The sequence below is a fragment of the Microtus ochrogaster genome, linkage group LG5 (genome assembly GCF_000317375.1).
Source record: "Microtus ochrogaster isolate Prairie Vole_2 linkage group LG5, MicOch1.0, whole genome shotgun sequence".
Taxonomy (NCBI): domain Eukaryota; kingdom Metazoa; phylum Chordata; class Mammalia; order Rodentia; family Cricetidae; genus Microtus; species Microtus ochrogaster.
Genome location: NC_022031.1, coordinates 33,120,046 through 33,144,945, shown reverse-complemented (window position 1 = coordinate 33,144,945; position 24,900 = coordinate 33,120,046).

Sequence of the window (24,900 nt, the reverse complement as noted above, 5' to 3'; positions counted from 1 at the left end):
CTCTTTCATGTCTTATGTGCATAACTAGGTAAGAGGTGTGTAATAGGAACTATATTCAAGTAGAATTTTTCAGACAACATTCCAATAGCTACCATGGGCAAAGAATTCTCATGTTGAAGATGCTGAGAAAAAGGCACAATCGTAAATGGTGAGAAAAATGTTTTGGGGAGTGAGTGCAACCTTCCTGCTAACTGTGGAGCTCAAAGATCCTGCAGGTATGTATAAACATAGTAAGACTGTGCTTCTAAATGCCCCACCTCTCCTTACCCTGGAGAACTGTCTGCCCCTTGATGCACAAGCGACCCGATGTGGGAGCAACAGGCGTTCACAGAAGCAGCTCCAGGGTACACAATTTTCATTCTAAGCTACAATAATAGTGTCCCCTGACACTGCATTGTTTGCCACTGTTTGAACCCATCCTTGCGTCTGATTTTCTTAAGAAGCACTCTGGTTCCTCTTTGACTTTGTAAAAGGTAGGATAAGGAAGACTCCTGGGCATGTCTCAGAAAATTAGCAGCACAGAAGATGTGATAGAATCCGAAAGGTCCTTTTTGTGTAACCCCAAAGAAAAAAGTAGACGTCGGAGTTTTCAGAGCTTTTCTTTTCCCCAGGAAATCTTCTATTCCTATCATCACAGCCCTGAGCTCCTCTTGCAGGTGATATTGAGCCATCTGTACTAATTGCAGTCAGTACACACTAAAGAGTGCACACCACCAAGTAGAGACTTGGCAACAAAGTGTTGCTACACATGATGCTGCTATAGAAAGGTGAAGGACTGCTGCAGAAACGATCCATTTTCCTTCTCTTGGAGTTCTGTGTTCAAAACTGTACTCAGAGTTTAGAGAGGGGAGCCATTAAACCATGGCTTAGTCTACATGTCTGACCCATGGCCGGCTTGAGATGTTCCCAGCCGTCAACTTCACCGCAGGATGTCAGTTCTTACTAAGGACTAGGCTTGACTGATGAATGCTTTGCCCCTGACCCAATCTAAGCCATCTGTCAAAGGAAGAGAAAGCAGGAGATGTAGGCTTCAGGGTTCCATGTCATGTTCAAAAGAATGCTAGAAACCTGTAACCACAAATCTTCTAAGGAAAGAAAAAGGATTCTCCAAGCAGCACTGCAAAGTTCCATAAGGCCATTAGTCATGAACTTAGAAAATCCTGAAACGGTCCTTATTGTGTATGAGGTAAAGACTGAATTTCCCAGGTCACCCTCATCAGCGGTCCATGAGAAAAGACTTGAGTAAATGTGTTACTACATCCTCAGTTTCTCAAATGCCTGGTTCTAGCAGGTGCTCATTGTTAACTGCCCCCGTCATTGATGAGTGTTCAATCTGGTGCAAGCAACATGTATGAAGTCCTTATGTATATGACATCATCCTAAGGACTGAAAATAAGGTAGGACATGCTGCTCCATCACTGTCCATCGCCATACCAACAAAGGATGCTCAAGGTTACTCGGACTGAATCACTGGCTGAATGGTCCACAGGACCAGGCTCAGAACTATACATCTGTTTAAACAGTAGTCTCCAGTCAACTCGATCCAAGAAAAGAAACTTCACTGAGATACATATGTTCCGCAGTCAAAAACAACATGAGTTGAAAATGCATTGACAGCAGTTAACTCCCAAGCAGCCCCGCTTAGCCTCACAGCAATGGTGTGTACTCAGCAGAGTACAATTGTTTACCCTGTGACTGTGGGGCTAAATGGCAGCCAAGGGTTGCTGCTCCTGCCTAGTATCACTGGACAGACTATTAGTGCAAGTTACAGGCCTGTGTGAGGGTGAAAACTCACCTTTTAAAATGTGATTTCTGCTGGATGGTTATTACTTTTGACTTCTTTAATAAAGTCAAAAACCACACAAAGTCAGGAAACACCCCCCAGATAGCTGAAGGATACTAATTATGCATGCCACTTAAATTTCATAACCAGCCGAGCGTGATGAGCTGTCTTAATACGCCTGTGCGGCTGCATTTACCCCTCTTCCCTCTCCCTATTCTCTTCACGGCAGGGAATTCTGAGATGAGGACTTGCGCTGTATAAGACACAGACACACAGGGCCGGGTGGGATTTGAACCATGTCCGTTATTAACATCACACTCCCTGCGGCTGGTGCTACTCACTGAACAAGGGCAAAACGGATCCGCCTTCGTGTTAACACAACCTTGCTGCATCTGCCTCACTCTGCCGTAGAATCATTCTTCTCCGTTATAATGAAGCTGAATGAGAACACTTTTGCTTCTGTGCCTCCCAACTTTGAGAGTCTGCCTGTGAATTCATATCATGGAGGTTACAAGGGACTTCTGCGTGCCTGCCCCCCTCCCCGGCAATTTTGTCTATAAATCATGCTATTTTTATATGTTTGCCCCTAATTGTCAAAGGATACTGTCCTTGTCACTGGAAAATAAGGATGAATGGTCATACAGCAGCACCACGCAGCCAATCACAAATGCTCAGGGAAACAAAACCTAGCAGCAAGATGGATGTCCTGGAACCAAGCGGAACAAAGAGAGGTGGCAGTGGGCACGGATCAATGATTGCTTCAGCTAGCAGCCGGGGCCTACGTGTATAAATGCTCAGCAGGCTTCAGAGGGAGAACTGGAAATAAGTTTATACCTGGGGCGAAACAGACTGTCAGACTCAACTCAAGGCCCAGCAGAAGAACAGGGGAAACAAGGTGGAAGTGATTGGCAGGGCCTGCCTGCTACTGGCTGCATCCCACCCAGCCTGTCGATGCTTCTGGAGAGACACAGGCCTCCTGAGCACAACCAGCGAGGCTACGAGGTCTTTCTTGTTGCTCTCTCCATGTGCCTCCCATGTACCAGCCTGACTAAGGCCATCATGCATCAAGCAGATGTGCCAAGACTCAGAGAGGTCAGGGATCCCTGTGACCCACAAAGAAGCTGCTGCGTGTTCTTTTGTAATTAGTTCACATGACGGAGAGGTGAATAGTTCCCCATCCTGCCCCTGGCTGTTAGCTGCCAACATTTAGCTTGTTTTGAAGCTTGAACAACTTTGATGTTTCCTGAACACAGACAGGCGCTTCGTTAAAGTAGCAAAGTGTAGACTAGCTATCACTTTCCCTGGGGCGGGCTGGATATGCTCCAAGCTGGGACATGACATACGTGCATAGGCATACACTCACACACATACACATCTGCTTGATGCATGATCGCCTTAGTCAGGCTGGTACATGGGAGGCACGTGGAGAGAGCAACAAGAAAGACCTTGTAGCCTCGCTGGTTGTGCTCAGGAGGCCTCTGTCTCTCCAGAGAGAGAGAGAGAGAGAGAGAGAGAGAGAGAGAGAGAGAGAGAGAGAGAGAGAAATTATTCAGGCAGCAAATAATCGTCATCTTACCAAGACACAATTTTAAAATTGTTATGTTTGAGCAGGAGGGAAACTGCTTCATCAAAGAGGTGTCTTCTAGAGACATGTGTGTCTGTAGACATTCTCGGGCCAGTGTCTGTGGGTTGCTAGCCACATCTAAGGACTGCAACAACCTGGACTTTTAAGTGAGACAGCCAGGAACGTCCTCCAATGAAGGCAAAGGAATTGGTGAAAATTCAGGGACAGTGCAAAGAGAAAAAAAAAATAGGGTCTGGGGAAAAACTTAATTTGAGGGAAAACTGTCTTGTCTGAGTTAGAATTATTTTAGTTGGAATGGATGAACATAGAGGAAGCCATCAGGGGAGGCTTTAGGCAAGACAGTGTCAATACAAAGAATTGTACCAATTCAGTATTTCCCCTTACTTCTTCCTATGATAATCTCTGGTTCATTTGTTCATTCATTCTTCCCACAGGAATTTATTTTGATTGTGTTAGGCCCTTAGGATATAGAAATACATAAGACATTTTCATTTGGACATTTCAATAAGGCATTTCATTTCCTCTTATTCCTAATCTGTTAAACATATAATACTGTTAGATTTTTTTAATGAAAGAGTATATGTATTAGAGGGAGAAATTCATATCTTTAGATGGGAAGTATGACTTACTCAGGGTAATATAGATGCCTTCCTAACAAAGTGTATCATCAGGACACCACATCAGGACATATGGTGAAGAACAGCCCCAAATCTTGGGGACTTAAGAGACTAATATTTACTTCTTGGTAACTTTAGATGGCCACTGTGGCTCAGTAAAGGCCTCTACAAATAATGGCTACTTGGCAGCCCAGACTGATGGAGCAGGATGACTGACAGAAAGACAACATGGCGTCTCTGGTCTAGCATTGCCTTTAGTACTAGCCCAACAGAGGGGCAACCTGACTGTGCTCACACCTCATTGGGCAGGACGAATCACGTGGTCCCACCCAGCCAGGAAGTAACAACCCCTCTCAGGAGCTCAGTGAACTGAAATAGGTTCCGACATCTGGGGACTAGTTAGTCCCATGTAGAAAAGGAAGGACTTAGGAACCTGAAGAAAAGAAACTGAGAGCAAACTAACATTGGTGAATTACATCCTGGGCTGCACTTCTCTTGTGCAAACACCAGTTTACACCTACCCCTAGTTCAGACTATAAGTTCCTAGCTCAGAGCCTGGCATGCAAGAGGTGCTCAATTCATGCTTGTAAATATGAAAACCAAGATTACAGTCCGGGTCAAGTATATTAGAGCAGATACACAGAGAGATTGTAAAACTTCCTTACTTCTCTTCCAGGCCCAAGCAGGTCTTACTCAAAGATTTTTCTAAGTTCCCTTAGTCTACATCCTGTCACACCCTTCCTCCCGCTTGCTCCAAACATAGGTTGTAAAGCCAGTTCCCTAGCACTGCAATGCCTCTTCTCTTGCATGTGTTTGTCACGTTCATCCACTACTAGGTGCTATGGGAGCTTATTTATCTCTGTACCAAAACAGAAGCCAGAACCCAAGACATGGTAGGTGTTCAGTAACTATCCATTGGGTAAACAAATCAATCTGAATTTAAACACGTCGATAGAAGGGTAGTTGAACAGCAGCAGAAGTGTGGGAAACCTAGGTGAGTTACACATTATCTACTGGTGCCAAACATTAAGATTAAACACGCTGGTTCAGCCCCGGCGTCCATTAGGGAGAAATAAATGCTGCAAGTTATCCTGGTCTGGTTTGAAATGGGTTTTACTTATCCTTTACTGGCCTCTGTATTATGTATAACACATTGTTTTCTTCCCTCTTCTGTTCTCTTAGATGCTGCACTTCTGAGAGAAGTCAGCCAGTGCTAACTGCGCTATCCCAAGGCGGCTAACACCCTCCTTGCATTAAGGTAGCACTGTGGAATCATAAAATGATTTCTTGCCCCTGTTACACCATCCAGAAAGACCACTTTAGTGTTCCCCACCCATAAACAATGACTTGTTGTCATCACCAATCAGAGGAAGAGGGGGCAACGCGGGTATTGTTGTTCACAGCTCTTTCAGATTTGATATTACAGAATGACTGAGATACTGTGCAGTCTCCTCTCTCTCTCTCCCAGCTTCTCTGGCCTCAGTAACTGCTAGAAGCAGCGGGGCTTCCGGCAAGTATCCAGGCTTATGACTGCAGATAGCCGCACAGAATGTCAATTTCCAGACATTCAAGGTGAGCGGGCTGTTCTAATTTTCAGGAATTATGCGTCCTCTTAGGAGACCTGGCCCTGTGGAGGCAGAAGCAGTCTGTTACTGTCAGCACGATTGCTCAACTGATGCCCTGCAAACTACAATTTGCCACGGCATTAATGCATTGCTTACACCAAAATGCAGTTAGCAATCCTGGAACTACGTTTGAGGTTTTGGTGAGAAGTCTAGGTAGAGACTTCCCTGTGAAGGCCATGATCACTGGGACCCTGGTGGCAAAGTCTATGAAGAAGCCGACATTACTTACGTGTTTACAATAGCTGTGCTTCTTATTGTAATGAGGTCCCTGACAACTTGAAGGATTTTTGCATTGCTGTACTTTAGTGGAACAAGGAGGATGCCAGCGACAACTTTCAGTGTCTTTCCTAATGACCCATAAACAATGACTTCCTGTCCATGAGCCTCACGAGTGCTTGACTCACTTTGAAACTGATACTCGCAAGTCTCTACAAATGCTAGCCACCGAAGAGCCCATGGCACGCTAAATCTGTCATGAGTCCTGCGCCATGTCAACAGTAATATTTACTTTTCAGTCATGCTGCCGAGATTCAAATCTCTGTTCCTTCTGTTTCTAATCCTAAGACTTCACATTACTCTTTGGAAGCATCAGTGTGTTCACCTTTAAGATAGGGATAAATAATAGCAATTGCACAGAGTAGAGGTTAAATGAGGAAGTCAATGCATAGTACCAGACACAGCAAGCTATATTGTGTTTCATCATCTCCTTCATAGGGTTTCACAAGACAGGAGACAATTAAAAGTAGACGTTCCAGGGAGAGAAAGACTTTAGGAGAGAGCCAGGTACGAACCACTGCCCTAGAAGAGGGCATGACTCCAGCAAATACTTGGGGGAGAAGCTGATGTATGTGAGACATTCTGTGCCAGGGAGAAAAGCTGTCTGATAATGGAGAAAGGCAACTACTCAGTGAGAGCCAAAGTGAGCATCCTGCATCCTCCGCTGCAGGATACTTAGTGCAGCCTAGGCAACTCTTCTAGGGAGACTTTTAATCAGATTTCAAGGCTAAATGATCAGCTCGCACCTACACAAATCAACCCAGTGTGGGCTATTTCATTATGAGAGGTACCTGTGTTAATAAAAAAGAATAAAGGTAAGAGGATGGGGAACAGCAGGAAAATTATATAATTGCAGATTCTGATGTATCTGAAGGCTTCACCTGAAGAAATATACATCATAATTAAGGCCTCTGGGTTCCATTTAAGAAAATTCTGAAGCAGCTCAATTGCCCTGCAACCTCCAACACTCTTAGAGTGTTTCTTTTTGAGGTCGCCATTATTATTTATTTATCTTTCAGCTTCTGTACCTTTATTTAAGCACAAGTAAAATATGCTGCAAGACATCTACTTGTCTTGTTTTTTTGTTTATTTGTTTGTTTGTTTACTGTACAGCCAGTGTTGGGATTGGTGACTCTGGCTTTCCGATTCTTGGGGAAAATGCTGTGAGCAACCTCCGCACAGTATGATTTGTCGAACAGTAGAAGCACGTCCAGTTCCCTAGCCTTGTGGACAGGACCTTCCAGAAGCTGCTAGGCAGTGTCTGATTTGTTTTCTTGTTGTTTCCATAACTGATGCGGAGTGTCAGGACCTGGTCCTTGAATCTTCTCTGAAACCTACAGTCAATACCTCAGGGTTTCCATACACTTCACCTGATTTTGACTTACTGGTTAATCTGTGCTGGATGAACTTCTTGGTCTTCTGTTTGACTATCTTCAGCTTCACCACAGGCCAGGGAGCAGCCATGATGATGAGAAAGAGATAGCAGCCATGTCTCACCTAAGAAGCAGCTCATTGCCGTTATGACATTACTAAAAAAGTGTAAGAGTTATTGTGAGCTCTTCCATATCCCATTACGCAAGGAGAAAGGACCTTCCTGCCTTGAATTTCTTTTTCCATTTCCATTTGACTCTTGCAAGAAGTGCTACAGAAAGGGGGTGGGCGGTATGCTGGGCAGCCTTGTAAAAAAAGGCAGGCTGTGTATTCAGCAGAGCTGCAAGCAAGCCAACCCCTTTTCATCTGACGAGTTCCCAACAACCTCCCATGAGGACACAGGAACTGGGGAATGAGCAGCTGCTAGGCTGGGGAGGTGGCAAGGCAAGCTGACAGCCCGGGTAGAGCATGCGGTTAGTGGGTGAGGATGTACCAGGGGAAGAAGAAGCCTCAGAAGCCACATTCGGAGAAGACAGCCTACCCCGATGAGCACGATACATAGACTCCCAGATGTCTCCTTCGTGCTAGCCATCTGCAGCCACGGTTTCACAGATGCAAATACATATGAATCACCTGGAAATCTTGTAAGAACACCAAATCTGCTACAACAGGCCTAGGGTAGAGCCTGTGCCTGTACTTTGCAGGGACTCCCACGTGATGATGAAACACTTAGATTCTACAGACCACAGTCTAGCAGCAATGTACTGGCCAAATCCATCATCGGTTGCTTGCTTCTACAAAAAAAAAGATGAGATTGGAATACAGCCACTCCAAATAGTGCAACACACACACACACATACACACACACCATACATAAATACCTATGGTTGCTTTTGTACTCTGACCGCCTAATAAGAGGTTGGTGACACAGACCTTATATCCCACAAAGCCTAAAAAAATGACTATCATCTGTCCCCTAACAGGAAAATGTTCCAACCCCTGTCATGAAGAATGCTTAGTACTGAAGCTAACAAAAGAAGAAGGAATGATGTTCTATTGAGCTGAAGGAATTTTATTGTGGATTTCAGTTTATAAGAAGAAAACTCTTGCTTTAGCAACAACAAAAAGAAACATAAAGGAAATATAAAGGAAAATCACCATCTGTCTATATATGGCTTAAAAGAGAGACATTTCAGAAGTCCATAGTCCTTAAAGGGGGTGCCAGCTTCCTAGAAGTATTCTCGAAGATTGAAAAAAACTACAAAAATTTTGTATGTTACTCAATGTTGATCATAAGCTATGCTCAGAACCACAAAAGTCCATGAAGTGTTTTATGCGGGTTTCAAACAAAATGTTTCTTCTCTTCACCTTCTTTCTATAGTTCCTTTAGCCGCTAAGAGGGTTTTCTTCTCGAGGAACCTAAAACAACAATAATTTAACTTTTCATGGCACAGCTCCTTCCCGAAATGATTTTTCATATTCAACATATGATAGGATTTTTCACATTGACCTTTTAATATAAAGAATCCAATCCAATCTGAAGCAAAGCATTATGATTCAGTGCACAGACAAGGTCTGTAAGAGTTACCCTATAGCAAACTATGATGACGAGGGAATTCCCTGTATTTAAACTATTTGAGTTGGAGAAATCACTTAAACAAAAACAAAAGAGCCCCTTACATTATGGTTTCTTAGGTTGTGAACCAGATATGATCAATATGAGTGCCATGAAGATGGGAAACAGAGTAATAGAACTTCCCATCCACCTCTGAGTCTGAATAAAATGAGGCAATTCGAGGGAAATCAGTCTATGGGGAACTGGTTCATATAAGCCATTAGGGACATTTGCCTGTGGTTGCCATGAATACAGTCGAGAAAAGAACAACAGAGGAAAGACAGACATAACTAAGAGAACTTGGCGTGAGAGGACCAACATTTGATGCCCAGTGCATTAGGTCAGATAGGACCACGTTCACAGGAGAACTGAGGTTGACTGCACAGGGACCTCAGGATGGCTAAGAGGCCTAGGTGACTTTGCTGGACCCCACAGTGAGACCTGGTCTCTACAATGGAGGTAAGATCTAAAAGACTTAAACTAGCATGCAAATTAGGTTCAGAAAATGCTAAAGCAATCGAGAATGGATGAAATGGATAAAGAAATGACTAGGTGATAGAATATTTGCCTAGTAGCATGTACAAAGTCCTGAGTTCAGCTCTCAGTGTCAACAGAAGAGAAGGAAGTAAGGAGTGGATAGGAAAAGGATGGGACCAGAGGGTGTGAAATCAGACAAAGGAGTCTATCCAGACCTCTTAAGTTACATGTGGCAAGATTTATATAGAAACAGAGCTCCCACAGAAAAGAGCAACAGATCAAACAATGTGCTAATGAGCTTCTAAAAAGCCTAGGTAGCAAAAGACATGAATCAGTACAGATGGAAAAATTAAAACTTGTCCCACGACTGGATAGTTGTCTCCTGCAAGGAGTATACAGGGCAGAGAGAATGTTCACCAGGTCTAGAGCCCTTTCAAAAGCTGAGTTGTGGCCAGTGTGAAGTAAGGATCACAGTGATGGTCCGGAGTCCATCAGAACCAGGGCACTGGCTCCAGTGACAGCCACAGCAGGCTAGAAGATAGCCTTGCTTGCCCTTGGGCCTGAGTCAGGCAGAGCAGTGAAAGCCACCCACAACCAAGACCATTAGAACTGGAAAGACACACAGTAACCCTGCAGTGACCGCAACACCCAGGACGAGGAGGCCAGGTGGCTCATAGAAGATGACAGTGCACTGTGGAAGGCTGGCCAAGGTAGTGTCCCCAGTCTGTTCCATTATACCCAAGGGTCACACTTTTGAGGGAACAGATGATAACAGGTGAACTGATCTTTGCATGCTGTTTTGACTTGCTATTTCTTTTCATCCTTTCAGTCACACATGAAGAGTTAGAGCTTGCTTCGCACTGAGAGCAATAGACCTTCAGAGATATTGCACCCTCTGTAAGATGAGAAGGTGGCGAAAATAGCAAATGAAAAGTCCCTGCTCTACAAGAGCTAGTTCCAGGAGAGGCTCCAAAGCTACAGAGAAACCTTGACTCAAAAAAAAAAAAAGAACAGAAAAGAAAAGTTCAAACAAATGCATCCTGCACTGGGCAAAAGGGGCACCCCCACGAGCCAGAAGACTGTTGTTGTTGGGCAAAAATTCCAAAGCCAGAGCCAGGTTACCTCCCTATGAGCTGTTAGCTCGGCAGTCTATTGTCACTATTGTTATTTGCATGCCAAAACTAGATGATAAGTGCCTAGCGCTATACATTTCATAAGCTGTGGCTGTAGAACATGAAGAAATAAGACTATAACTGAGCAAGAAGCTTTCTCTCTGCTGGCTGTCAGAGAGGTCCTGCGTAAGCTTCTGGGGGAGAATTGTTAGCAAAGGCTGTGCTCAGTTGTGGTCCCTGTATGCTATACTACAAACATCCCTGGCAGAACTTACTAAATGGTGAAATAGTGGCATGATTGTTATGGGTACAACCAAGGAAGAAGTCACATCTGATACTGTACACCAAGGCCATAGATGTCACAGGCTCCAGTGACGAAGCAACTACTATTGATCTTTTGAAATGGATGTGATGTGTCTGTCAATTTCCCTTCTAAATATCTCTGTTTAAACCCATAAATTAATGGTGCTGTCAGCCTTGGTCAGAATGAGAGACTTCTCACTTGCAATAGGCAAATATAGACAAATAACTGGTCAAGCCCTTGAGAATAATGGCTGTTGCTCTGGCTTAGCGCTCTGCATAAGATGGATAAAGATAATCAGATAGCAATGCTCGCCCTCTTCAGGGCTCAGGGAATATGAGGGAAGAAGGGACAGAAAAAATAGAATACTCAGAGGAAGGAGTAAAGTTTTATGTAGCTACTTCCTTCCAATTAAAGCATTCCTTCTGGGAGGCAGCAGAGGACCTCCTGAGACTCCGGAAGTAAGTAAAACCTCAAGGCTCAGAAAGTTCTTGAAAAAGAAGAGTCACAAATGTTCTTCCCGGTGTTGCAGAAGCAGTCTACAATTGCTAGGGAGGTCGTCTGTGACCAGCAAACTGCTTGTAAGTAGAGTAGGGCATGCAGAGGTACAGCTCTTTCTAGATGTCACTCATGCGGGGGTGGGGCTGTCAGTGATGCAGCTGCATTTGAATCACCTACCACCCTACAGTAACCCTCGTGTACTCTAAGGTCCACTAAGCCAGGGTTGGGTGGAATTGTCCCCTTGGTCTGTTATTGATCCTCCGTCTGGAGTGGGTAAGAATCATTTGTTCATGTTTTCTCAAGAAAAGTCACACCGCACCAATAGACAGATATGACATGTTAGAATCTAACTTGGTATAATTAGGATCTATCAAACCTTTCGAGCTGATGAACAAAAGAATAAAGTGTTTTGGAAATAATGAGCCCCCTGTATTAAAGAAGCTTCCCTCATTGAAGCTGAACTCACAGGGGTGCTGCAACAGGAAATGCGTTGTGTTGACTAAACTCAGACCAGGTATCTTCTCCAAAATGAAGCAGTTGCCAAGGCTGCACATCCCTGACCGTACATCTCCTAATGCTCCTCGGCAAACCTCCTCCTCCTCTCATGAGTAGTGATGCCATTCAGATGTAAATGAGATGGTGGTACTTCAAGGATGCTGTATTGTATTCCTGCAGTAGGATGCCATTCAGTATAGACAGTAATACATAAATACCTGGGCTGTTAAGTTCAACCCTGTAAGGGGCCTGCTAAGCCTGAACTAAACAACTGGGAAAGTTCTTCATTCTCTCAGTCATTAAAATCCCATTCTCAACAGGAATGGTGGTGTGTGTATCCCGGAGCCTCAGCCGTTTAAGGCCGGCAAGATCCTGACTCAAAAACAAAACAAAACAAAATAAAACAAGCTAGCCTCCTTCAACTGCTTTCCCAGTCAGAATTATTCTTGGTTCTTATTTAAGATACCACCCGAGCAGCATATTTTATGCTTAGGCCTATTTTCATTGCTACTTTAAAAAATATTCAGATACCATCAAACAAAGCTTCCTATGTCGTTGCAATTTAGCTGCGGAATATGTATGAGGAAGCTGAGTGTATATGAAACAAGATAGAGAGAAACCCCAGGGAATGTTGTAGGCTTTCATTTTACAGCACATTGAAGCACTTTGTAATACCATGGAATCGGCCACATGTTTTCTTTATGGAGTGACCTATGACCCCAATGCTCTTCCTAACGCAATTCAAAAAGCACTTACCGTGCATCTCAGCTCGGCACCCTGCTTCCCACCAGGTATGTAAGTAAAAGAAAAGCATTCCATAATGAGCTTGGCACTGCAGTCTCCAGGGGTTCTGTTCTCGTGGAGGAGATTTGCAAGCATGCAACCAGCCACTGAAGGAGAAAGGAACACCTTGTAAAACAGAGGGCTGGAAGCGGCACGGAAAATCAACACGGTGGTACGGGATTCGATGCTGAATGGGAATTGAAATATCATTAATTTCCATGTTCCAGCCACATCATAGGTTGCCTGAAATACCCCCTGATAATCAATTAATTCACTCTCTCTCTCGACGGCAATCCAGTTTTGCATCACTCGTCAAGCTGTGTAATCAGCAGACGAGAGCCGTGTTCCATTTGACTGAGATTAGCTGTGTTCGGCTGTGGGTGCATTCTGATTTCAAACCCCTGCTCCCCGTAATGCCTCTGTAAGGCAAAGCCTAATGATTCTTTTTTTTTTCCTCCAACCTGCGTGGCCTCCAGAGGTGGCACATCTGATTCCGTCTCTAAAGGAACATGAACAGTGTGGTTTGGGGAGAGTCACCCAGCAGGTTTGCAAGCACCAGAAACAGCTGTGCAGTCCAAGAGTGCTTAAGACGCCTTTGGAGCCGGTGTTCATTTTAAGTGTTAGGAAAAGAAATTAAATCAAAGGTACTGGTACTCCTCACCCTCGCGCTAAATTTAGATTTTCATAAATTAGTCAAACACAGCTCCAAGAACTGCTTTATCTTGAGGTTAATATCGGCTGAGAAATTAATGTTTAATTAATTTTCCTCAAGTTAAGAGGTGGCAGATATGCTTCCTTTATTTTTGTTTAATTGGAATCTAATTATGAAGAGGTCATTCATTCATTTATTTGCTAGGCAAATATTTGTTTATTCTGAAGTCATTTTTTAAACTAAAGTAAAGACCCATTAGCTAGTTCTATGTTGTGATTATTTTCTCGGTTCTAATTATTTGCCTAGCTCCATGGTGATGATACCCTTTTCTTAAGTGAACATTGAAGGAAATGCACATAGAAACATTTGCCACCTATAACCACGCTTTGCTCATTGAAAATGCCAGACGTCTGCATTTGGAATTCTGTGTGATTTTCACATAGCAACCTGCCCTGAAGATCAGCTGAAGCAATCCTCACGCTCGAAACGGTCTCTAACATTAGGTTTGCTTGGTAATTGGTTATTTAACACTCATCATACTACACTTCCAGGGTTTTGTTTCTCCAGATCAACGATTCACAAAATTTCCTGCACACTGAAATCACCTGGACAACTTTAACTGAGCCCCAAAATATTGACGTCATTGGTTGTCTCTTTAGCCCACTGCTTTAGTCCACCTGGGATGACAGAGCAACTGTTTCAAACCAGGTAGCATAAGGAACAGAAGTTATCCCTCCAAGCTCTGGAGGGAGGAAGTCCATCAGACTAGAAGCCAGCAGGCTTGGTGTCTGGTGATGATGACTTAGAAGACGTAAGCAGACTTGGCCTCTGGTGATGACGGCTTAGGAGACATAACCTCGAGCTATGCCTTAATGAAGGACCACGGGTACTCCCTCGGGTCTTTTTTTCAGGAGAGTAAGGCCTTGATCGCTTAAGCGATCCCAGTCCCCATGGGATTAGATTCCAGCACATGAATTTCAGTTTTGTTTTGAAACAGGGTTTCATTATTCAGCCAAGTCTGTCCTTTAATCCATGATCCTCCTGCCTCAGACCCCCGAGTGCTAAAATTGTAAGTATCCACAACTAACCCACTGTATGCGTTCTGAGGAAGCATCGGCATTCAAACCAGAGTGTCCGGGTTCTTTTTAAGCACCCGTGTGTTTTAGAGTAGTTTAGAAGTAAGATTTGCCCTTCTAAATTATGTAGACTCTGGTTTCTCTTTGCTCTCAGCCCCTCAGTCTTCCCTGGAGAAACCGGGGAAGCTCCGGGACTCCTCATGGGGTTGAGTTCATTTGAGAACTAGCTCATTTTCCTCTCTCTTCTTCTGTCCAGCCACCAGCTTTCCATACCGTGGTCTTTATCCCATGCCATTCTTAAGTCTAACTCCAGTTCCTAGGCAAACTGAAGGGTTAATAACCCAAAAACCTTGGGGGGGGTGGATAAAAAAAACCTCCAGGCAGGGAAGTTACCTCACCCTATAGGATGAGGACCTGCCAGGCCCCTGAGGAGACCCACGTGCCCAGCCCCCAAAGTATTTGCAACTCTGAGACTGCATCAGCGTTGGGCTCCTCTTTCGCTTATTTTCGAATCTCCTTCTTCAGTCCAATCTAGCACAAGCTGCTGCAGTTGCTGGGACAGTCTCTCCTCTTCCGCTAGCTAATTTCGACTAGCTTTTAATTTCAAGAAAATTTCCCTAACCAGAACATTTCCTATCCTCCCTCACGCCCCTCATCATCACAGCTCTTCCCCATCACACCCAGCCTCTTACCTCTTTACTACATGGGAATCGAGGGGACGTTGAGGAAAAGAACTTTGTCCTGAGTAGTGTCTTTGTTACCACTTCTCCAGTAATGTGCCGATTTGGCAATGAAATGTCACCCCAAGAGGTTCACCTATTAATGGCAGAGTCTCAAATGCCAGCAGTGTTCAGAGGCTGGGGTTTGAGGGACTGAATGGTTTATGAAGTCTTGGTCTTCATCAAGGAGCTAATCCATTGATGGATTCAAACTCTGAACAAACATTTGGGAGACGGTGGAACTGCGGATGATGTAACCTGACTGGGGCTGCAAGGGTTGCACCCTGCCTTGGGGCCTCCTGGCTGCCATAAGAGAAGCAGCCTTTTCTTCCGCCACACACCCCTGACTCATCACAAGGCAGGGCAATGGAGCAAAGCAGCCAAGGACGGAAACTTCTGAAACTGTGAGCCTAAATAAGTGTTCTGTTCTTTGTTTCTCTCTTATACTTTTTGTTTGGTTGGCTTGGTTTGGGTTTTTGTTTTGTTTTGTTTTGTTTTTTAGGGTTGTGGAGTTTTTTCGGGGCAGGGAGAGTGTTGTTATTGTTTTGTTCTTTAGACGGGGTTTCTCTGTATAACCCTGGCTGTCCTAGAACTCACTGTGTAGACCAGGCTGACCTTGAACTCACAGAGATTCCACCTGCACCTGCCTCTCCACCACCCACCCGGCTCCCTCTTGTACTTTTCATAGCGATGAAAACCTGAATTACATGAAAGTCTCATACTTGGGCACCAAACCAGAGTGCATGGACTATTTGTTATCGAATTAATCAGAGTCTAGTTGGGAAAAAGGACCAAAAACCACAGTAGGAATTTCAATAGAAAAAGTTTAGATGAAAGCATCTTAGCCAGTAAAATGAGATTAACTACTAAACGAACTATAAAGTGCTCCTAGAAATGTCAGAAGCCGATAGACCCCTCAGGGGAATGAGAAGCTAACACACTACAGGAGAGGGCCAACTCTCAGCAAAGGCGAATGCTGAGTCCTAACTCAGGAGTGGGAAACCAGACCTGCTGAATGGCAGAGAACCGCGCAGGGTACTACGGGCCAAGGCTGACCTGCAAGTAAGGTATCTGGTGATGGCAAACTGTGCTGGTGTGCACGGAGCTGAAGCCCTGTAGGAAACACGCCACTGGGGTAACAACAGATCGCAACTCTCTGCAAGGAGCTTCCTACTAAGGGTCTGTGGAGAGAAACGGGGAAATCTGAAGTAGACTAGCAGGTCTCTCACTCCTGGAAGAAGGGAGATAAGAAGAGCACAGAGGGAAAGCTCCTGCTTGCAGGGTCTCCCTAAGCCTTTCCCCTCCCGGTGACAAAATCTAAGGGTCAGCTAGATCCCCAAGGTGGCAGGCTAATCTGCTCTATCCCCAGAATCAAGAAGCAGGGGGAAAGGTTTTAGAACAGAGAGGCAAACAACTGAAGGTTAGCACTGATTTAGGTGACGTTGAGACAGATGGCAGGTGGATGGATGAGAGAGAGATCTCCAGGAAGAATGAAGAAAACACTAATAGCTTTACACATCCATCCCAACAGCCTATTCCAAAGAGAGGTGAAGGCAGCTCTTGCCTCCTTCTGCCTCATTTCCTTTACATCTTTTTCTATTCATATTAAGAATGGCTAGCCACCTTGATGACTACAATTTCACTTATCCTTATTAGAGCTGCACTTCTCTAACCATGGATCTAAAAAGCTATTTAACTTGAATGAAGGAAAATCTAAGATTAGGAACTAGATAGTTGTGCTTAACTGAGAGATGGACACAAAATCCCTTCAATTCCCTTTTTTTTTTTTTTTTCGGGAAATTTGGGCAGCAACACTACAAGCAGTAAAAAGTCATAAACCAGAAAGATAAATTAATCAAGATGTTATTGGTCATACTTCCACATAAGTAAGAATATCTAAGTGCCAAATGAAAGCTTTGATGCAAAAATTGGGGCACAGAATTACAGGATTCTTTTGGTTCCTAATCAGTACCTATAACTTTTCCAGAACACCGACTGCAGCAAGGAATTATTAGTCTTCTGCTATAGTTAAACTTCTGCTTTATTTAATAAGCAAATATTGGAAATAAAACGCACACAACAAGAAAATGGTCGTTAGCTAGTGTCAAGGACTGAATCGGTAGCCATCCATCCAACCTCACTCTTCACACAACCATGGAACTGATGCACAATCAAGTCCATTTCTGAGAGCCATTACATTTTCTTTAAAATACCCATGCATTTCTGGAGGTATAATATATGGTGCACCATTTTGGAAATCCTTTTCAAATGCAATTAAGTAATATCCATAAATAAGAAAGTAATCTTATACAGAGAGAAAAAGGCTTTGTTATAAACGCATCAGCCATGTAGTATTGATAACTCACTCTCATCCCATTCATGCAAAGAAATTAAATCACCAATAGCAGGAGAATTGCGCTGTCATCTCATGCTAGACATTAACATTGCATTTAAATTGACAAGTGAAATCTCAGAATGGCAATTGTGGTGACACACACCTATCATCCCAACACTTGGGAAGCTAAGACAGGAGGGACATATGTGGTGTTTGGATGCAGTCTGTGCTACTTAAGAAGACCCTGTCTGAAAGGAAAAAGCAGATATAAGAATATGTCACTTATTTAATCAGGAGAGACATAGCACAATCTTTAAGATCATAGGAGAGCCTGGTAGACCTTTTAATTTTTGTCAATTCATAGAAATATGGATACCAGAGGGGTGTGTGTGTGTGTGTGTGTGTGTGTGTGTGTATAAATGTGTGTGTATAATAACAAAGAAAAAAGAGGCCAGAGACCATGAATTTGAGAGAGAGCAAGGGTGAAGGCACATAGAAGCAATTGGAGGAAGAAAGGGGAAAGAGGAAAATGATTTGATTAGATTTTAATTTCAAAGAATACAAAATAAAAAGGAACAAATTTTAAGTTGACAAATAGTCTCCCTGAGAGGTGTTCTATCACATGTACTTGCCTGCTAGCAATGCACTTCCCAAAGCCTTTTCATTTTGTTTACTAATTATATGTAAGTATTATATGGAGTAGATACTTAATTAACATAGAGAAGGAATACATAATTACAAAGGAACAATGTATACTGGGGAAACAGCATTTACACTTTGCTTTAAAGCTTTTAGTGCTCGGTTCTAAAGATAATAACGATACTCTGATGAACTGGATAAAGACAGAAAGAGTGGATGTCTTAACTCTTAAATGTCTTGAGAGCACAAGATCATACATAGTGCATCAAACTGTATATAATTCATCCAACCATCATATTAAGTTATATATGCAAATTGAGAGGCTGTGGGGAGGGGCCAAGAATAAATCAGAAGTAGAGTCTACCTTTAAATGACTCATTGTCTCATACACACACATCAATATAAAACTAGCTAGCAAGAGCCTCCCCCGGGAGGCGATGACCTACAGATGCTCACTGTGGTCTGGGAAGAGTAGAGAAAAGTAAAGGGCTGAGTCTCTGGAGGGAACCCTAGAAAATCTCTTCCCAGAAATTCAAAGAAAATCGTAGCAAAGCCGGAAAGACACTCCGACAGTATTCTCACCTCTGTCTTCCGCTTGTGGCCATCCCTGGTGACGCTTGAATTCCAGAATAGTTTCGGCTGCTCATCTTCATTCATGGGATTTAACTTCTCAGTTTGATGCTTACATAAGACAAAACCTTTAGGGAAAAAATCAATCAGACAGAAGTCAACAGAGCTTTGGAATGAGGCATTGGGCAGCACTCAAAGCCATAAGAGGTTCAGAGAGCCCCCACCCCAACAGCCGGACCAGGGGGTTGTGTAGGCTGAACTCATAGGGGAAGAGATTTCTTACCAGTCAAAGCGAGTATTTACCTTACCTCGATATGCCCTCGATGGCCAGATTTTTCCCAGCAGCAGGGCTCTGGCTGAGAAGCAATGGGCTAGTGGGCTCTGCACAAGTTGATGCTTGATTCCAAATAAGTCAGATACAAGCAATGCTCCTACGTTTGGGTTTCTTACAAGGATTTTGGGTATAGACACAACCCTAGACTAATGACTCCCTGCTTGCCTTGCTTTAAATCCAGGAATATACATATATTTTTAAATAAGATTTTAAATATTTCCCTGAGCTTGGCCTCCTCATGCCTGCACTCTAGTAAAAGGAGCATCCGAGGGGCTGAGGGGATGACTCGGTGGGTAAAGTGTACAAGTGTAGGGACCTGGGTCTTACATAGGATCCCCAAAACCTAGGGAAGAAAGCCAGGCACCAGCGGTAAAGTGTACATCTCTAACCCCAGTACTGATGGGAGTTGACAGAAGCCCAGGGGCTTGCCGGTCAGCAAGTCTGGCTGAAACAGTGAGTCCTGGCTTCCCTGAGACAGCCTGCCCCAAAAATAAGGTGGAGCCCAATAGAAGAAAACACTTAACTTCACCTTAGCATCTTCCATGGCATTCCTCTCTAAATCTTTTCCCCATTTCCTTATCAGGAAGCTTGTTTTCCTGTTACTGAAGCTTAAGTATTCTTCACACAGTCCGAATGCAAGCTCCGCCTCCCCCTCCCTAGGTAAATACCTTGCAATTGCTTTTTCCTCTTCTATGGCTATGGCTTCATTCTCCTAATTTGCATACAAATACTCACTGCCACTTTATGCTTTATTCCCCAGACTGGAAATAGTACAAATATCCATAACGGGGCAATACATAAGCAAATTGTGGTACATGCGCACAATGGAATACTGCTCAGTATATAGAAGAATGAACCAATGGTGACTCATCTCAACATAACTGAAACAAGTAAATGGATCCAGATGAAATAACACAGAGCAAACTATTTTAGTTGAATTAAACTCTCAAAAATTCAAGCCAAGTTTATACAGACAGATGTGTGTTGGTTTGGAGAGACCAAGAACGGAGGCGTTAATGAAGGGATGGGCAAGAAGGATTACAAAGGGCATAGGGGAAGATGCTGAGGTGAGGGACACGGTACTTCTCAGGCCTGTGGTGAAGCTTTACAGCAGTCAACGCCTACCGCATTGCGCATTTGTGTGTGTGCCTGCTACAGACAAAGGCAACTCCTACTCTTCAGACTTCAAAGGGCAGCATAAATATCCAGAAATGAACTCAACCTGGACTACAGGAGGATTTCCTGTGGTTAGATAAAAGCCAGCATTCCCCCAGGAACTTGTGAAACCGGTTCCCATCTAGCAAAAGGAGTCCTTTCCCTTATTTCTGGCAGAAAAGACATATGGTCATCTGTGGTGCCTGTTAACATATCAAAGCACATGCTGGCCTCTGGGCCCCTCAAGAATCACAGGTACCTGCTCCAGGGTTCAGAGTCCATGTTGGGAGGTCTGGCTTCTCACCTGGTCTTCTACCCCTCCCCTCATATAGCCCTGGCCATGTCCAGTCTGCTGGCTATGTTCAGTCCACTTCTTTATCGGTCTGCTTTCTCCCTGCTCTGAATTCTTCCAGATGCTTCTGGTTGTTTCTCTCCTCTCTCTCTCTCTCTCTCTCTCTCTCTCTCTCTCTCTCTCTCTCTCTCTCTCTCTCCCGTGTGTGTACACACGTGCACATGAGTGTACTATTTACTATCCTTTGCTCTTCTCCCCTCCCTCTCAGATAGCCTTGACCATGTCCAATCTATTTCCTTATCAGTCTGTGCTCTCTCTTCTCTGGACTCTTCCAGATGTCTCTGGTTGTTCTCTCTGTGTCTCATAACTACAATAAAAACCTTCTCTTAGCCGTATCGTAGACTATGATCATGCTGTCAGTTTATACAGAATCCAGTTGTGCTTCAATGACTTTCATAAGTGTTTTAAAAAACAAAATGGCATAAACAATGGCAGTTTGCTCTAGAAGTGCTGGAAGAGAACACCTACTCTGATTCATGGGTCAAGGGAGGCTTCCAGAAAGCAGCCACACTGGGCTTTGAAAAAGGAGGTAAGACAGGAGGGATGCTCATGGTAACCGCCACATGTCCTGAACTCCTGAAGACCTCATAGCCTTCTCGCCCCTGAGCCCCTTAGCTTGTTCTGTTTTCTAGGGTTCTGCATCTTACTACTTGGCATTCATGCATCACAGAGCCGGTTGTATTAACTATATTTAGTTCTGGTGTTTTTTGAGGCCCTGCTATGGGGTCTTAGGGACTTCTGGGAAAGACCCCCCCATCCCAGAGACAGCTAGTTTCTAAAGAAGATAATCTGCCCAACAGCATGCCTTTCATATGAGGACCAGTTGACCCCACGCTTACCATCTGCCTCTTTATCTAATACATCAAGTCAGCATCTCTTCCACCCGAAAGATTCAGGTTTCAAACAACTAGGAAAGCTACTGTTCCTATACCCCAAGCCCACAAGAAACACTCAGTTCAGCACTTCTAAGCTACCACCTCTTCTCCCCCCAGTTGGAAAAGGCCAGCTCCCAATCCCACCCCGACGTACCATGCTCCTGTTCTACCTCTACTCTCGTTGGGCCCTGCCTGCTGAGCCAGACCTCCAGTTTCCAAGAATTGTGGTGACACTGACCGTCGCTTTTGATGGTGCTGGCCACTTCCTCGCGATGCCGTTTACTCGCCTCTGAAAATTGAAAGTGACCTGAGTCATCCTCAATACTGTACTCCGTGGGAGCTGCTAGCATTTTCTTGCCATTTCTAGAATATCGGTTTTCCTGGTAACGAAAGGGCCCCGAGACTTTAGAATGCTGTTTGAAATTCTGGTTTTCCCTTACTCTATCACAAAACTGGAGCTGCTGAGCCACAAACTGCAATTGTTTTCAAGATTTCAGCAGACAGTATCCTTTCTGGTTGAATTTCCTAGATGAGCTGCAGGTAGGAAAACTGGCTGGGTAGGCGCCCTCGGAATATGGGAGGCGGGAAGCACAGCAGGCCCGGAAGGGCAGCTAGATAGCAGCCTTCTCAGCTGGACTCTTGGCTTCAGACCCCATCAAGTGCCTGGAACAAAAAGATTCCTCTGACTTTCGTATCCGAAGCTCAGACCCTGGTTGTGGGCTCCAAGTGTGTGGAGTTGGGGAATGCCCGCGGGAGGAGCACAGCTTCCCCAGCAGGGCAGGAGGCGTAAGAAAGGCTGAGCTGGGAGCTCAACAACAGGCTGCAGCTGAGGGCCCTCTAGACTCCTGGCCTGTAGAGTTAACTGCGGGAACTCAGTCCTTTTCTCCTTCTAGGACTTTAATCTTACAGCTGCAGAACAGGGTGACAGGGATGCCTAGCGGAAGAGGCCCACGGATGAATGAGATGACTGGGTAAGGGAAATGTGTTTCTCTAAGGTGGAAAAATACGTGAGAACAATAAGAAAGTATACACAGGGGTGGAGGGTGCCGGAAGAGGCGATAGGGAGACGCTGGCTCACCCGAAAGCACATTTAGCTTGGGCATGCGTTTTCGCGCCAAGTCCAGTTTCAGCAGATCTTCGCAATATTTAAGTCAGCAATCTTCATCTTAATGTGACAGTTACAAATCTCTGACTGGAGTGCCCACTAAAAGTAATAACTTTATAAATAGTGTTTGAAAATTAACCTATGAAGAAAAGATGGGGCAATCCGTACTTTTGGAACGCAATGGACATGTAGACATTCTCCACAAAAGTTTCTCATAGTATTGGAGTCCAAAATTTGTAAGTAGGCAGTGCCCCGCCATCTTGTTATTCTACTACCTTGCATAACAAAAGATCAAGTGGAGTGTGACATATGAAATAGAGCCAAAGGATGGGCTTTGGATGGGCTATCATCAGGATGGGGAACATGGTGGCACACAGGCTAATGTGGTGTTGGAGCGGAGAGTCCTACATCTTGACTCAGAGGCAACAGGAAGTAGACTGAGTGACACACTGAGAAAAGCTTGAGCAAAAGAGACCTTAAAGCTCACCCTCACCAAGACACACTCCCCCCAACAAGGCCACAAGTAGTGCCACGCCCTTTGGGAGCCATTTTCTTTCAGACCACCACAGTGTCACATAATCTAAATTTTCCATGAGGCATATGACCTCTTTGAGAATCTGATTTAAGTCATAGACCTTGTTTTCCGATCCATGTGGAAGTACGTTCATCAGATTTACACACAGCGCCCCAGGGTCTCTAAAACCCTAAGCACTCCGAGTTGACCCCAGCTCCTGAGCTGCAAACCCAGAAGTAGGGATAACTAAGTTAAAGCAGATGAAGAAAGAAATGATGGGTCACGATGAGGAAAATGGGGCCTTCCTCTTCGCAGAGAAAGATGTGAACAGCCAGTTCCAAAAAGCTGCCAGCAGGCTAAGGGTGTTGGAGATTGTGGAAGATGCTCTCAGATGAGAGTCACCTTGGAAAGATGACTCCAAGGAGGATTGGACCTTCCAACTCACGTGCAAAGAAAGAACATTCCAGGTTACTATTTTAGTATCATGGGGGACAAAGCGTCTCCATGAATTAACTGTTGATATTTATATCCATAACTTAATTGTGTAAAGTCAAGTAAAATTCTGTTAGTTGGAGTACTAGCAGGAGAGAGAAGACTAGGCTAGCCCCAGCAAGGATTGTGATGTGAAATGCCAATGATGTGGGCCGAACACCGAGCTACACTGTTGTCATGATGGTACAGAGTCAGCGGAGACCCACTGAGCCCAGCTGTAAAGTCTAGAACCCCAGCATGCCTGGGGGTGAGCACAGAAGCCACACCCTTCTACAGACTACCACTCCCTGGCCATGGCAGTGTGCGTCTTGATTTTTCTGTGCCTTGACATTCTACTCTGTAAAATGGAATAGTAGTGATCATAGAACAGAATGATGATGGCTGAATACAAGGCAGGCCCGGAGCCCTGGGGCTAAGGAAATGAGCATCTTCCCAATCCTTACAGAGGAATGTGCCAAAGCTGTGTCAGTCTGCCACAGCAATAATGTAGCCTGTCTATTCTACAGTCTGCTGCTGTGAAGGCCCAGGGGGGGGTCCCACTGGTTCAGGTTATTTCATACCAACTCCTTCCTTTCAAAATGTGTGAAGTAAAGCCCTGGATTCTTTATTTTTAGCAAAACAAAGACTCTTTAGCACTCTCTGGTGTGTCCTCCTTGAGACCCAAACATATAGATTTCCCCGGGCTCTTTAATTGAGGAAGCAATTTTAAACTCTGTCAACATCGGCCTTATTAACCCAGATGGTGTTAATTTACACAGCTCTACTTAGCTTCAGTGTGTTTCCTATGCATCAACAGGATCCGCCTTTGCATCCCAAGCCTCGCTGTCCCCCACTCCTAAGGCAGACACTCTACTAAGAACAACCTGCACAGTATGGAGATGAATTGAAATCCCCCAGGAGCTAGGAGAGCGAGTTTAAAGAAACCCATATCCCGCACATCTGTACACATCTGTATGTATCCAGAGGGCCAGAGGCATTAAGGAACAATGCAACTCCCACTGTGTTTCAATATTGCTGTGCTTCCCGATTGCTTCCCCAGTAAATACCACTCCTGACAGTCACCTGTAATTGATTGTGCCGCCTTGGCCAGCAGTTTCTATTGTTTTCATTTGTAATGGAACCAAGAACTCAATTCTCAGCAACAACGGAGAGTCTCTTAGAGGCTATTTCATAAAATTAAAGTTTTTCTCCTATTAAAGAAAAAAAATGCTTTCTCTCCCTAAGTACAAAAGTCTAAAGTAAGCCTGGCTTGGTAATTAACTGGAAGGCATTGGTCTGCACACATGCTTACGGCTTAATGAGGGGGTGAAGATACACTAACATTTCTTTTGTGTGTGTGTGTGGTTTTATTTTTTTTATTTATTTATTTATTAAAGATTCCTGCCTCCTCCCTCCCCCTTCCCCAACTAAGTCCCCCTCCCTCATCAGTCCAAAGAGCAATCAGGGTTCCCTGACCTATGGGAAGTCCAAGGACCACCCACCTCCATCCAGGTCTAGTAAGGTGAGCATCCAAACTGCCTAGGCTCCCACAAAGCCAGTAC